The sequence below is a fragment of the Rhipicephalus microplus genome, chromosome 3 (assembly GCF_043290135.1).
Source record: "Rhipicephalus microplus isolate Deutch F79 chromosome 3, USDA_Rmic, whole genome shotgun sequence".
NCBI lineage: Eukaryota > Metazoa > Arthropoda > Arachnida > Ixodida > Ixodidae > Rhipicephalus > Rhipicephalus microplus.
Window position 1 is genome coordinate 242,167,518 of NC_134702.1, and position 16,012 is coordinate 242,183,529.

The 16,012-nt window shown below is 39.4% G+C and overlaps 1 protein-coding gene and 6 non-coding genes across 7 annotated transcripts in view; all 7 read right to left on the reverse strand.

Moving 5' to 3' along the window:
- Nucleotides 1-16,012, reverse strand: part of LOC119162118 (uncharacterized) — a 231,908-nt gene that overhangs the window by 79,866 nt on the left and 136,030 nt on the right. The window lies entirely within an intron of this gene.
- TRNAS-CGA (transfer RNA serine (anticodon CGA)) lies at nt 822-894 on the reverse strand. The gene has a single exon. It is a non-coding gene; the product is annotated as a tRNA-Ser (tRNA).
- Nucleotides 2,114-2,186, reverse strand: TRNAS-UGA (transfer RNA serine (anticodon UGA)). The gene has a single exon. It is a non-coding gene; the product is annotated as a tRNA-Ser (tRNA).
- On the reverse strand, nt 7,095-7,167 carry TRNAL-CAA (transfer RNA leucine (anticodon CAA)). The gene has a single exon. It is a non-coding gene; the product is annotated as a tRNA-Leu (tRNA).
- Nucleotides 8,479-8,551, reverse strand: TRNAL-CAA (transfer RNA leucine (anticodon CAA)). Its single transcript has one exon. It is a non-coding gene; the product is annotated as a tRNA-Leu (tRNA).
- TRNAL-CAA (transfer RNA leucine (anticodon CAA)) lies at nt 9,816-9,888 on the reverse strand. Its single transcript has one exon. It is a non-coding gene; the product is annotated as a tRNA-Leu (tRNA).
- On the reverse strand, nt 15,299-15,371 carry TRNAL-CAA (transfer RNA leucine (anticodon CAA)). The gene has a single exon. It is a non-coding gene; the product is annotated as a tRNA-Leu (tRNA).

The following is a 16,012-nucleotide window of genomic DNA, read 5'->3' on the forward strand; positions in this document are numbered from 1 at the left end:
TGTTTATATGTGAATTTTAGAAGTAGGAGTGTCAGTCAGCGCCATCTATAAGCCCAACGACAAGTGTGAATACATTCTTATGCGCATGTTTGGCGTCACATAGCACGTGATCCTATTATGAGCGAGCAGCTGATTAATTTTCCCTCGTATACAACCTAAACACACCAAGTCTGCGAGTACGAGACCGTCGTTCAATGAAATAAGGGAAAGAAGTGTATACCTAAGGGCTCGTTTTTCCGTGTTTTAACACAATAATAATGAGATCTAACAGAGAGTAATGCCAAGGAATGTACAGGGGAAGTCATTACAACCAATGGAATGTAAATAAGAAGAAAGAAAAAAGAAAAGTGGACGAAAAAATAACCAGCCGTGAGAGGGAATCGAACCTACGACCTTCGAATATCGCGTTCGATGCTCTAACCACTGAGCTACCACAGCGGCCTACCCTCTATCCACTTTTGTTTGGGTTTATATGTGAATTTTAAAGTAGGAGTGACAGTCAGCGCCATCTATAAGCCAAAGGACGAGTGGGAAAACACTCTTATTCGCATGTTTGGCGTCACGTAGCACGTGAACCTATTATCAGCGGGCAGCTGATTAATTGTCCCTCTTATACAACCTAAACACACCAAGTCTGCCAGTACGAGACCCTCGTTCAGTGAAATAAGGAAGAGAAGTGTATACCTAAGGGCTCGTATTTCCGTGTTCTAACACAATATAATGAGATCTAACAGACAGTAATGCCAAGGAATGTACAGATGAAGTTATTAGAACCAATGGAATGTAAATAGGAACAAAGAAAAGTGGATGAAAAAAGAACCAGCCGTGAGCAGGAATCGAACCTACGACCTTCGAATATCGCGTTCGATGCTCTAACCACTGAGCTACCACGGCGGCCTTCCCTCCATCCACTGTTTGGGGTTTATATGTGAATTTAGATGTAGGAGTGACAGTCAGGGCCATCTATAAGCCAAACAAAGAGTGTGAAAAAACTCTTATTCGCATGTTTGGCGTCACGTAGCACGTGAACTTATTATGCGCGGGCAGCTGATTAATCGTCCCTCTTATACAACCTAAACACACCAAGTCTGCCATTACGAGACCCTCGTTCAATGAAATAAGGGAAAGAAGTGTATACCTAAGGGCTCGTTTTTCCGCGTTTTAACACAATATAATTGAGATCTAACAGACAGTAATGCCAAGGAAAGTATAGGGGAAGATATTAGACCAAATTTTAATGTAAATACGAAGAAAAGTGGGTGAAAAGATAACTTGCCGTGGGCAGGATCCCACGGCAAGTTATCTTTTCACCCACTTTTCTTCGTATTTACATTAAAATTTGGTCTAATATCTTCCCTTATGCTTTCCTTGACATAAGGGTCTGTTCGATCTCATTAATATTGTGTAAGAAATCGGAAAAACGAGCCCTTAGGTATACACTTCTTTCCTTATATATATATATATATATATATATATATATATATGTATATATTTAAGGGAGAGAAGTGTATACCTAAGGGCTCGTATTTCCGTGTTTTAACACAATATTAATGAGATATAACAGACAGTAATGCCAAGGAATGTACAGGGGAAGTTATTAGAACCAATGGAATGTAAATAAGAAGAAAGAAGAAAGAAAAGTGGATGAAAAAATTACCAGCTGTGAGCAGGAATCGAACCTAAGACCTTAGAATAACGCGTTCGATGCTCTAACCACTGAGCTATCACGGCGGCCGTCCGTCCATCCCCTTTTTGGGCTTTATATGTGAATTTAGAAGTAGGAGTGACAGTCAGCGCCATCTATAAGCCAAACAACGAGTGTGAAAACACTCTTATTCGCATGTTTGGCGTCACGTAGCACGTGAACTTATTATGAGCGGGCAGCTGATTAATTGTCCCTCTTATACAACCTAAACATACCAAGTCTGCCATTACGAGACCCTCGTTCAATGAAATAAGGGAAAGAAGTGTATACCTAAGGGCTCGTTTTTCCGTGTTTTAACACTCTATAATTGAGATCTAACAGACAGTAATGCGAAGGAATGTATAGAGGAAATTATTAGAACCAATGGAATGTAAATAAAAAGATAGAAAAGTGGATGAAAAAATAACCAGCCGTGAGCAAGAATCGAACTTACGACCTTCGAATATCACGTTCGATGCTATAACCACTGAGCTACCACGGCGGCCTTCCCTCCATCCACTTTTTTTTGTTTATATGTGAATTTTAGAAGTAGGAGTGTCAGTCAGCGCCATCTATAAGCCCAACGACAAGTGTGAATACATTCTTATGCGCATGTTTGGCGTCACATAGCACGTGATCCTATTATGAGCGAGCAGCTGATTAATTTTCCCTCGTATACAACCTAAACACACCAAGTCTGCCATTACGAGACCGTCGTTCAATGAAATAAGGGAAAGAAGTGTATACCTAAGGGCTCGTTTTTCCGTGTTTAACACAATACTATTGAGATCTAACAGAGAGTAATGCCAAGGAATCTACAGGGGAAGTTATTAGAACCAATGGAATGTAAATAAGAAGAAAGAAGAAAAAAAAGTGGATGAAAAACTTACCAGCCGTGAGCAGTAATCGAACCTACGACCTTCGAATATTGCGTTCGATGCTCTAATCACTGAGCTATCACAGCGGCCGTCCCTCAATCCACTGTTTGGGGTTTATATGTGAACTTAGAAGTAGGAGTGACAGTCAGCGCCATTTATAAGCCAAACAACGAGTGTGAAAACACTCTTATTCGCATGTTTGGCGTCACGTAGCACGTGAACTTATTATAAGCGGGTGCTGATGAATTGTCCCTCTTATACAACCTAAACACACCAAGTCTGCCAGTACGAGACCATCGTTCAGTGAAATAAGAAAGAGAAATGTATACCTAAGGGCTCGTATTTCCGTGTTTTAACACAATAATAATGAGATATAACAGACAGTAATGCCAAGGAATGTACAGAGGAAATTATTAGAACCAATGGAATGTATATAAAAAGATAGAAAAGTGGATGAAAAAATAACCAGCCGTGAGAGGGAATTGAACCTACGACCTTCGGATATCGCGTTCGATGCTCTAACCACTGAGCTACCACAGCGGCCTACCCTCTATCCACTTTTGTTTGGGTTTATATGTGAATTTTGAAGTAGGAGTGACAGTCAGCGCCATCTATAAGCCAAAGGACGAGTGGGAAAACACTCTTATTCGCATGTTTGGCGTCACGTAGCACGTGAACCTATTATCAGCGGGCAGCTGATTAATTGTCCCTCTTATACAACCTAAACACACCAAGTCTGCCAGTACGAGACCCTCGTTCAGTGAAATAAGGGAGAGAAGTGTATACCTAAGGGCTCGTATTTCCGTGTTTTAACATAATAATAATGAGATATAACAGACAGTAATGCCGAGGAATGTACAGAAGAAAATATTAGAACCAATGGAATGTAAATAAGAAGAAAGAAGAAAGAAAATTGGATGAAAAAGTTACCAGCTGCTAGCAGGAATCGAACCTACGACCTTCGAATAACGCGTTCGATGCTCTAATCACTGAGCTATCACAGCGGCCGTCCCTCAATCCACTGTTTGGGGTTTATATGTGAACTTAGAAGTAGGAGTGACAGTCAGCGCCATCTATAAGCCAAACGACGAGTGTGAAAACACTCTTATGCGCATGTTTGGCGTCACGTAGCACGTGAACTTATTATGAGCGGGCAGCTGATTAATCGTCCCTGTTATACAACCTAAACACACCAAGTCTGCCATTACGAGACCCTCGTTCAATGAAATAAGGGAGAGAAGTGTATACCTAAGGGCTCGTATATCCGTGTTTTAACACAATAATAATGAGATATAACAGACAGTAATGCCAAGGAATGTACAGGGGAAGTTATTGTAACCAATGGAATGTAATTACGAAGAAAGAAGAAAGAAAAGTGGATGAAAAAATTACCAGCTGTGAGCAGGAATTGAACCTACGACCTTCGAATAACGCATTCGATGCTCTAACCACTGAGCTATCACAGCGGCCGTCCCTCCATCCACTGTTTGGGGTTTATATGTGAATTTAGAAGTAGGAGTGACAGTCAGCGCCATCTATAAGCCAAACAACGAGTGTGAAAACTCTTATGCCCATGTTTGGCGTCACGTAGCACGTGAACTTATTATGAGCGGGCAGCTGATTAATTGTCCCTCTTATACAACCTAAACACACCAAGTCTGCCATTACGAGACCCTCGTTCAATGAAATAAGGGAAAAAAGTGTATACCTAAGGGCTCGGTTTTCCGTGTTTTAACACAATATAATTGAGATCTAACAGACAGTAATGCCAAGGAAAGTATAGGGGAAGATATTAGATCAAATTTTAATGTAAATACGAAGAAAAGTGGGTGAAAATATAAGTTGCCTTGGGATCCTGTCCAGGGCAAGTTATCTTTTCACCCACTTTTCTTCGTATTTACATTAAAATTTGGTCTAATATCTTCCCCTATACTTCCCTTGGCATTAGGGTCTGTTCGATCTCATTAATATTGTGTAAGAAATTGGAAAAACGAGCCCTTAGGTATACACTTCTTTCCTTATATATATATATATATATATATATATATATATATATATATATATATATAAGGGAAAGAAGTGTATACCTTAGGGCTCGTATTTCCGTGTTTTAACACAATATTAATGAGATATAACAGACAGTAATGCCAAGGAATCTTCAGGGGAAGTTATTAGAACCAATGGAATGTAAATAAGAAGAAAGAAGAAAAAAAAGTGGATGAAAAACTTACCAGCCGTGAGCAGTATTCGAACCTACGACCTTCGAATATTGCGTTTTATGCTCTAACCACTGAGCTACCACGGCGGCCTTCCCTCCATCCACTGTTTGGAGTTTATATGTGAATTTAAAAGTAGGAGTGACAGTCAGCGCCATCTATAAGCCAAACAACGAGTGTTAAAACACTCTTATTCGCATGTTTGGCGTCACGTAGTACGTGAACTTATTATGAGTGGGCAGCTGAATTATTGTCCTTCTTATACAACCTAAACACACCAAGTCTGCCAGTACGAGACCCTCGTTCAGTGAAATAAGGGAGAGAAGTGTATACCTAAGGGCTCGTATTTCCGTGTTTTAACACAATATTAATGAGATATAACAGACAGTAATGCCAAGGAATGTACAGGGGAAGTTATTAGAACCAATGGAATGTAAATAAGAAAAAAGAAGAAAGAAAATTGGATGAAAAAGTTACCAGCTGCTAGCAGGAATCGAACCTACGACATTCGAATAACGCGTTCGATGCTCTAATCACTGAGCTATCACAGCGGCCGTCCCTCAATCCACTGTTTGGGGTTTATATGTGAACTTAGAAGTAGGAGTGACAGTCAGCGCCATTTATAAGCCAAACAACGAGTGTGAAAACACTCTTATTCGCATGTTTGGCGTCACGTAGCACGTGAACTTATTATAAGCGGGTGCTGATGAATTGTCCCTCTTCTACAACCTAAACACACCAAGTCTGCCAGTACGAGACCATCGTTCAGTGAAATAAGAAAGAGAAATGTATACCTAAGGGCTCGTATTTCCGTGTTTTAACACAATAATAATGAGATATAACAGACAGTAATGCCAAGGAATGTACAGAGGAAATTATTAGAACCAATGGAATGTATATAAAAAGATAGAAAAGTGGATGAAAAAATAACCAGCCGTGAGAGGGAATTGAACCTACGACCTTCGGATATCGCGTTCGATGCTCTAACCACTGAGCTACCACAGCGGCCTACCCTCTATCCACTTTTGTTTGGGTTTATATGTGAATTTTGAAGTAGGAGTGACAGTCAGTGCCATCTATAAGCCAAACGACGAGTGGGAAAACACTCTTATTCGCATGTTTGGCGTCACGTAGCACGTGAACCTATGATCAGCGGGCAGCTGATTAATTGTCCCTCTTATACAACCTAAACACGCCAAGTCTGCCAGTACGAGACCCTCGTTCAGTGAAATAAGGGAGAGAAGTGTATACCTAAGGGCTCGTATTTCCGTGTTTTAACACAATATTAATGAGATATAACAGACAGTAATGCCAAGGAATGTACAGGGGAAGTTATTAGAACCAATGGAATGTAAATAAGAAGAAAGAAGAAAGAAAAGTAGATGAAAAAGTTACCAGCTTTGAGCAGGAATCGAACCTACGACCTTCGAATAACGCGTTCGATGCTCTAACCACTGAGCTATCACAGCGGCCGTCCCCCCATCCACTTTTTGGGCTTTATATGTGAATTTAGAAGTAGGAGTGACAGTCAGCGCCATCTATAAGCCAAACAACGAGTGTGAAAACACTCTAATTCGCATGGTTTGCGTCACGTAGCACATGAAATTATTATGAGCGGGCAGCTGATTAATTGTCCCTCTTATACAACCTAAACACACCAAGTCTGCCATTACGAGACCCTCGTTCAATGAAATAAGGGAAAGAAGTGTATACCTAAGGGCTAGTTTTCCGTGTTTTAACACAATGTAATTGAGATCTAACAGACAGTAATGCCAAGGAAAGTATAGGGGAAGATATTAGATCAAATTTTAATGTAAATACGAAGAAAAGTGGGTGAAAATATAAGTTGCCTTGGGATCCTGCCCACGGCAAGTTATCTTTTCACCCACTTTTCTTCGTATTTACAATAAAATTTGGTCAAATATCTTCCCCTATACTTCCCTTGGCATTAGGGTCTGTTCGATCTCATTAATATTGTGTAAGAAATTGGAAAAACGAGCCCTTAGGTATACACTTCTTTCCTTATATATATATATATATATATATATTTATATATATATATATATATATATATATATATATATATATATATATATATATATATATATATATATATATATATATATATATATATATATATATATATATATATATAAGGGAGAGAAGTGTATACCTTAGGGCTCATATTTCCGTGTTTTAACACAATAATAATGAGATATAACAGACAGTAATGCCAAGGAATCTACAGGGGAAGTTATTAGAACCAATGGAATGTAAATAAGAAGAAAGAAGAAAAAAGTGGATGAAAAACTTACAAGCCGTGAGCAGTAATCGAACCTACGACCTTCGAATATTGCGTTCGATGCTCTAACCACTGAGCTACCACGGCGGCCTTCCCTCCATCCACTGTTTGGAATTTATATGTGAATTTAGAAGTAGGAGTGACAGTCATCGCCATCTATAAGCCCAACGACAAGTGTGAATACATTCTTATGCGCATGTTTGGCGTCACATAGCACGTGATCCTATTATGAGCGAGCAGCTGATTAATTTTCCCTCGTATACAACCTAAACACACCAAGTCTGCGAGTACGAGACCGTCGTTCAATGAAATAAGGGAAAGAAGTGTATACCTAAGGGCTCGTTTTTCCGTGTTTTAACACAATAATAATGAGATATAACAGACAGTAATGCCAAGTAATGTACAGAGGAAGTTACTAAACCAATGGAATGTAAATAAGAAGAAAGAAGAAAGAAAAGTGGATGAAAAATTTACCAGATGTGAGCAAGAATCGAACTTACGACCTTCGAATAACGCGTTCGATGCTCTAACCACTGAGCTACCACAGCGGCCTTTCCTCCATCCACTTTTTTTTGGTTTATATGTGAATTTTGAAGTAGGAGTGACAGTCAGTGCCATCTATAGGCCAAACGACGAGTGGGAAAACACTCTTACTCGCATGTTTGGCGTCACGTAGCACGTGAACCTATTATTAGCGGGCAGCTGATTAATTGTCCCTCTTATACAACCTAAACACTCAAAGTCTGCCAGTACGAGACCCTCGTTCAGTGAAATAAGGGAGAGAAGTGTATACCTAAGGGCTCGTATTTCCGTGTTTTAACACAATAATAATGAGATATAACAGACAGTAATGCCAAGGAATGTACAGGGGAAGTTATTAGAACCAATGGAATGTAAATAAGAAGAAAGAAGAAAGAAAAGTGGATGAAAAAATTACCAGCTGTGAGCAGGAATCGAACCTACGACCTTCGAATAACGCGTTCGATGCTCTAACCACTGAGCTATTACAGCGGCCGTCCCTCCATCCACTTTTTGAGCTTTATATGTGAATTTAGAAGTAGGAGTGATAGTCAGCGCCATCTATAAGCCAAACAACGAGTGTGAAAACACTCTTATTCGCATGTTTGGCGTCACGTAGCACGTGAACTTATTATGAGCGGGCAGCTGATTAATTGTCCCTCTTATACAACCTAAACACACCAAGTCTGCCAGTACGAGACCCTCGTTCAGTGAAATAAGGGAGAGAAGTGTATACCTAAGGGCTCGTATTTCCGTGTTTTAACATAATATTAATGAGATATAACAGACAGTAATGCCGAGGAATGTACAGAAGAAAATATTAGAACCAATGGAATGTAAATAAGAAGAAAGAAGAAAAAAGTGGATGAAAAACTTACCAGCCGTGAGCAGTAATCGAACCTACGACCTTCGAATATTGCGTTCGATGCTCTAACCACTGAGCTACCACGGCGGCCTTCCCTCCATCCACTGTTTGGAATTTATATGTGAATTTAGAAGTAGGAGTGACAGTCATCGCCATCTATAAGCCAAACAACGAGTGTTAAAACACTCCTGTTCGCATGTTTGCCGTCACGTAGCACGTGAACTTATTATGAGTGGGCAGCTGAATTATTGTCCTTCTTATACAACCTAAACACACCAAGTCTGCCAGTACGAGACCCTCGTTCAGTGATATAAGGGAGAGAAGTGTATACCTAAGGGCTCGTATTTCCGTGTTTTAACACAATATTAATGAGATATAACAGACAGTAATGCCGAGGAATGTACAGGGGAAGTTATTAGAACCAATGGAATGTAAATAAGAAGAAAGAAGAAAGAAAATTGGATGAAAAAGTTACCAGCTGCTAGCAGGAATCGAACCTACGACCTTCGAATAGCGCGTTCGATGCTATAACCACTGAGCTACCACGGCGGCCTTCCCTCCATCCACTTTTTTGTGGTTTATATGTGAATTTGAGAAGTAGGAGTGACAGTCAGTGCCATCTATAAGCCAAACAACGAGTGTGAAAACACTCTTATTCGCATGTTTGGCGTCACGTAGCACGTGAACCTATTATCAGCGGGCAGCTGATTAATTGTCCCTCTTATACAACCTAAACACACCAAGTCTGCCAGTACGAGACCCTCGTTCAGTGAAATAAGGGAGAGAAGTGTATACCTAAGGGCTAGTTTTTCCGCGTTTTAACACAATATAATTGAGATCTAACAGACAGTAATGCCAAGGAAAGTATAGGGGAAGATATTAGACCAAATTTTAATGTAAATACGAAGAAAAGTGGGTGAAAATATAAGTTGCCGTGGGATCCTGCCCACGGCAAGTTATCTTTTCACCCACTTTTCTTCGTATTTACATTAAAATTTGGTCAAATATCTTCCCTTATACTTTCCTTGGCATAAGGGTCTGTTCGATCTCATTAATATTGTGTAAGAAATCGGAAAAACGAACCCTTAGGTATACACTTCTTTCCTTATATATATATATATATATATATATATATATATATATATATATATATATATATATATATATATATATATATATATATATATAAGGGAAAGAAGTGTATACCTTAGGGCTCGTATTTCCGTGTTTTAACACAATATTAATGAGATATAACAGACAGTAATGCCAAGGAATCTACAGGGGAAGTTATTAGAACCAATGGAATGTAAATAAGAAGAAAGAAGAAAAAAAAGTGGATGAAAAACTTACCAGCCGTGAGCAGTAATCGAACCTACGACCTTCGAATATTGCGTTCGATGCTCTAACCACTGAGCTACCACGGCGGCCTTCCCTCCATCAAGTGTTTGGAATTTATATGTGAATTTAGAAGTAGGAGTGACAGTCAGCGCCATCTATAAGCCAAACAACGAGTGTGAAAACACTCTTATTGGCATGTTTGGCGTCACGTAGCACGTGAACTTATTATGAGCGGGCAGCTGATTAATTGTCCCTCTTATACAACCTAAACACACCAAGTCTGCCAGTACGAGACCCTCGTTCAATGAAATAAGAGAGAGAAGTGTAAACCTAAGGGGTCGTATTTCCGTGTTTTAACACAATATTAATGAGATATAACAGACAGTAATGCCAAGGAATGTACAGGGGAAGTTATTAGAACCAATAGAATGTAAATAAGAAGAAAGAAGAAAGAAAAGTGGATGAAAAAATTACCAGCTGTGAGCAGGAATCGAACCTACGACCTTCGAATAACGCGTTCGATGCTCTAACCACTGAGCTATCACAGCGGCCGTCCCTTCATCCACTTTTTGGGCTTTATATGTGAATTTAGAAGTAGGAGTGACAGTCAGTGCCATCTATAAGCCAAACAACGAGTGTGAAAAAACTCTTATTCGCATGTTTGGCGTCACGTAGCACGTGAACTTATTATGAGCGGGCAGCTGATTAATTGTCCCTCTTATACAATCTAAACACACCAAGTCTGCCAGTACGAGACCCTCGTTCAATGAAATAAGGGAGAGAAGTGTATACCTAAGGGCTCGTATTTCCGTGTTTTAACACAATATTAATGAGATATAACAGACAGTAATGCCAAGGAATGTACAGGGGAAGTTATTAGAACCCATGGAATGTAAATAAGAAGAAAGAAGAAAGAAAAGTGGATGAAAAAATTACCAGCTGTGAGCAGGAATCGAACCTACGACCTTCGAATAACGCGTTCGATGCTCTAACCACTGAGCTATCACAGCGGCCGTCCCTCCATCCACTTTTTGAGCTTTATATGTGAATTTAGAAGTAGGAGTGACAGTCAGCGCCATCTATAAGCCAAACAACGAGTGTGAAAACACTCTTATTCGCATGGTTGGCGTCACGTAGCACGTGAACTTATTATGAGCGGGCAGCTGATTAATTGTCCCTCTTATACAACCTAAACTCACCAAGTCTGCCAGTACGAGACCCTCGTTCAGTGAAATAAGAAAGAGAAGTGTATACCTAAGGGCTCGTATTTCCGTGTTTTAACATAATAATAATGAGATATAACAGACAGTAATGCCAAGGAATGTACAGAGGAAATCATTAGAACCAATGGAATGTAAATAAAAAGATAGAAAAGTGGATGAAAAAATAACCAGCCGTGAGCAAGAATCGAACTTACGACCTTCAAATATCACGTTCGATGCTATAACCACTGAGCTACCACGGCGGCCTTCCCTCCATCCACTTTTTTTGGTTTATATGTGAATTTTAGAAGTAGGAGTGTCAGTCAGCGCCATCTATAAGCCCAACGACAAGTGTTAATACATTCTTATGCGCATGTTTGGCGTCACGTAGCACGTGAACCTATTATCAGCGGGCAGCTGATTAATTGTCCCTCTTATACAACCTAAACACACCAAGTCTGCCAGTACGAGACCCTCGTTCAGTGAAATAAGGGAGAGAAGTGTATACCTAAGGGCTCGTATTTCCGTGTTTTAACACAATATTAATGAGATATAACAGACAGTAATGCAAAGGAATCTACAGGGGAAGTTATTAGAACCAATGGAATGTAAATAAGAAGAAAGAAGAAAAAAAAGTGGATGAAAAACTTACCAGCCGTGAGCAGTAATCTAACCTACGACCTTCGAATATTGTGCTCGATGCTCTAACCACGGAGCTACCACGGCGGCCTTCCCTCCATCCACTGTTTGGAATTTATATGTGAATTTAGAAGTAGGAGTGACAGTCAGCGCCATCTATAAGCCAAACGACGAGTGTGAAAACACTCTTATGCGCATGTTTGGCGTCACGTAGCACGTGAACTTATTATGAGCGGGCAGCTGATTAATCGTCCCTGTTATACAACCTAAACACACCAAGTCTGCCATTACGAGACCCTCGTTCAATGAAATAAGGGAGAGAAGTGTATACCTAAGGGCTCGTATATCCGTGTTTTAACACAATAATAATGAGATATAACAGACAGTAATGCCAAGGAATGTACAGGGGAAGTTATTGTAACCAATGGAATGTAATTACGAAGAAAGAAGAAAGAAAAGTGGATGAAAAAATTACCAGCTGTGAGCAGGAATTGAACCTACGACCTTCGAATAACGCATTCGATGCTCTAACCACTGAGCTATCACAGCGGCCGTCCCTCCATCCACTGTTTGGGGTTTATATGTGAATTTAGAAGTAGGAGTGACAGTCAGCGCCATCTATAAGCCAAACAACGAGTGTGAAAACTCTTATGCCCATGTTTGGCGTCACGTAGCACGTGAACTTATTATGAGCGGGCAGCTGATTAATTGTCCCTCTTATACAACCTAAACACACCAAGTCTGCCATTACGAGACCCTCGTTCAATGAAATAAGGGAAAAAAGTGTATACCTAAGGGCTCGGTTTTCCGTGTTTTAACACAATATAATTGAGATCTAACAGACAGTAATGCCAAGGAAAGTATAGGGGAAGATATTAGATCAAATTTTAATGTAAATACGAAGAAAAGTGGGTGAAAATATAAGTTGCCTTGGGATCCTGTCCAGGGCAAGTTATCTTTTCACCCACTTTTCTTCGTATTTACATTAAAATTTGGTCTAATATCTTCCCCTATACTTCCCTTGGCATTAGGGTCTGTTCGATCTCATTAATATTGTGTAAGAAATTGGAAAAACGAGCCCTTAGGTATACACTTCTTTCCTTATATATATATATATATATATATATATATATATATATATATATATATATATATATAAGGGAAAGAAGTGTATACCTTAGGGCTCGTATTTCCGTGTTTTAACACAATATTAATGAGATATAACAGACAGTAATGCCAAGGAATCTTCAGGGGAAGTTATTAGAACCAATGGAATGTAAATAAGAAGAAAGAAGAAAAAAAAGTGGATGAAAAACTTACCAGCCGTGAGCAGTATTCGAACCTACGACCTTCGAATATTGCGTTTTATGCTCTAACCACTGAGCTACCACGGCGGCCTTCCCTCCATCCACTGTTTGGAGTTTATATGTGAATTTAAAAGTAGGAGTGACAGTCAGCGCCATCTATAAGCCAAACAACGAGTGTTAAAACACTCTTATTCGCATGTTTGGCGTCACGTAGTACGTGAACTTATTATGAGTGGGCAGCTGAATTATTGTCCTTCTTATACAACCTAAACACACCAAGTCTGCCAGTACGAGACCCTCGTTCAGTGAAATAAGGGAGAAAAGTGTATACCTAAGGGCTCGTATTTCCGTGTTTTAACACAATATTAATGAGATATAACAGACAGTAATGCCAAGGAATGTACAGGGGAAGTTCTTAGAACCAATGGAATGTAAATAAGAAAAAAGAAGAAAGAAAATTGGATGAAAAAGTTACCAGCTGCTAGCAGGAATCGAACCTACGACATTCGAATAACGCGTTCGATGCTCTAATCACTGAGCTATCACAGCGGCCGTCCCTCAATCCACTGTTTGGGGTTTATATGTGAACTTAGAAGTAGGAGTGACAGTCAGCGCCATTTATAAGCCAAACAACGAGTGTGAAAACACTCTTATTCGCATGTTTGGCGTCACGTAGCACGTGAACTTATTATAAGCGGGTGCTGATGAATTGTCCCTCTTATACAACCTAAACACACCAAGTCTGCCAGTACGAGACCATCGTTCAGTGAAATAAGAAAGAGAAATGTATACCTAAGGGCTCGTATTTCCGTGTTTTAACACAATAATAATGAGATATAACAGACAGTAATGCCAAGGAATGTACAGAGGAAATTATTAGAACCAATGGAATGTAAATAAAAAGATAGAAAAGTGGATGAAAAAATAACCAGCCGTGAGAGGGAATTGAACCTACGACCTTCGGATATCGCGTTCGATGCTCTAACCACTGAGCTACCACAGCGGCCTACCCTCTATCCACTTTTGTTTGGGTTTATATGTGAATTTTGAAGTAGGAGTGACAGTCAGTGCCATCTATAAGCCAAACGACGAGTGGGAAAACACTCTTATTCGCATGTTTGGCGTCACGTAGCACGTGAACCTATTATCAGCGGGCAGCTGATTAATTGTCCCTCTTATACAACCTAAACACGCCAAGTCTGCCAGTACGAGACCCTCGTTCAGTGAAATAAGGGAGAGAAGTGTATACCTAAGGGCTCGTATTTCCGTGTTTTAACACAATATTAATGAGATATAACAGACAGTAATGCCAAGGAATGTACAGGGGAAGTTAATAGAACCAATGGAATGTAAATAAGAAGAAAGAAGAAAGAAAAGTAGATGAAAAAGTTACCAGCTTTGAGCAGGAATCGAACCTACGACCTTCGAATAACGCGTTCGATGCTCTAACCACTGAGCTATCACAGCGGCCGTCCCTCCATCCACTTTTTGGGCTTTATATGTGAATTTAGAAGTAGGAGTGACAGTCAGCGCCATCTATAAGCCAAACAACGAGTGTGAAAACACTCTAATTCGCATGGTTTGCGTCACGTAGCACATGAAATTATTATGAGCGGGCAGCTGATTAATTGTCCCTCTTATACAACCTAAACACACCAAGTCTGCCATTACGAGACCCTCGTTCAATGAAATAAGGGAAAGAAGTGTATACCTAAGGGCTAGTTTTCCGTGTTTTAACACAATATAATTGAGATCTAACAGACAGTAATGCCAAGGAAAGTATAGGGGAAGATATTAGATCAAATTTTAATGTAAATACGAAGAAAAGTGGGTGAAAATATAAGTTGCCTTGGGATCCTGCCCACGGCAAGTTATCTTTTCACCCACTTTTCTTCGTATTTACATTAAAATTTGGTCAAATATCTTCCCCTATACTTCCCTTGGCATTAGGGTCTGTTCGATCTCATTAATATTGTGTAAGAAATTGGAAAAACGAGCCCTTAGGTATACACTTCTTTCCTTATATATATATATATATATATATATATATATATATATATATTTATATATATATATATATATATATATATAAATATATATATATATATATATATATATATATATATATATATATATATATATATATATATATATATATATATATATATATATATATATATATATATAAGGGAGAGAAGTGTATACCTTAGGGCTCATATTTCCGTGTTTTAACACAATAATAATGAGATATAACAGACAGTAATGCCAAGGAATCTACAGGGGAAGTTATTAGAACCAATGGAATGTAAATAAGAAGAAAGAAGAAAAAAGTGGATGAAAAACTTACAAGCCGTGAGCAGTAATCGAACCTACGACCTTCGAATATTGCGTTCGATGCTCTAACCACTGAGCTACCACGGCGGCCTTCCCTCCATCCACTGTTTGGAATTTATATGTGAATTTAGAAGTAGGAGTGACAGTCATCGCCATCTATAAGCCCAACGACAAGTGTGAATACATTCTTATGCGCATGTTTGGCGTCACATAGCACGTGATCCTATTATGAGCGAGCAGCTGATTAATTTTCCCTCGTATACAACCTAAGCACACCAAGTCTGCGAGTACGAGACCGTCGTTCAATGAAATAAGGGAAAGAAGTGTATACCTAAGGGCTCGTTTTTCCGTGTTTTAACACAATAATAATGAGATATAACAGACAGTAATGCCAAGTAATGTACAGAGGAAGTTACTAAACCAATGGAATGTAAATAAGAAGAAAGAAGAAAGAAAAGTGGATGAAAAATTTACCAGATGTGAGCAAGAATCGAACTTACGACCTTCGAATAACGCGTTCGATGCTCTAACCACTGAGCTACCACAGCGGCCTTTCCTCCATCCACTTTTTTTTGGTTTATATGTGAATTTTGAAGTAGGAGTGACAGTCAGTGCCATCTATAAGCCAAACGACGAGTGGGAAAACACTCTTACTCGCATGTTTGGCGTCACGTAGCACGTGAACTTATTATCAGCGGGCAGCTGATTAATTGTCCCTCTTATACAAC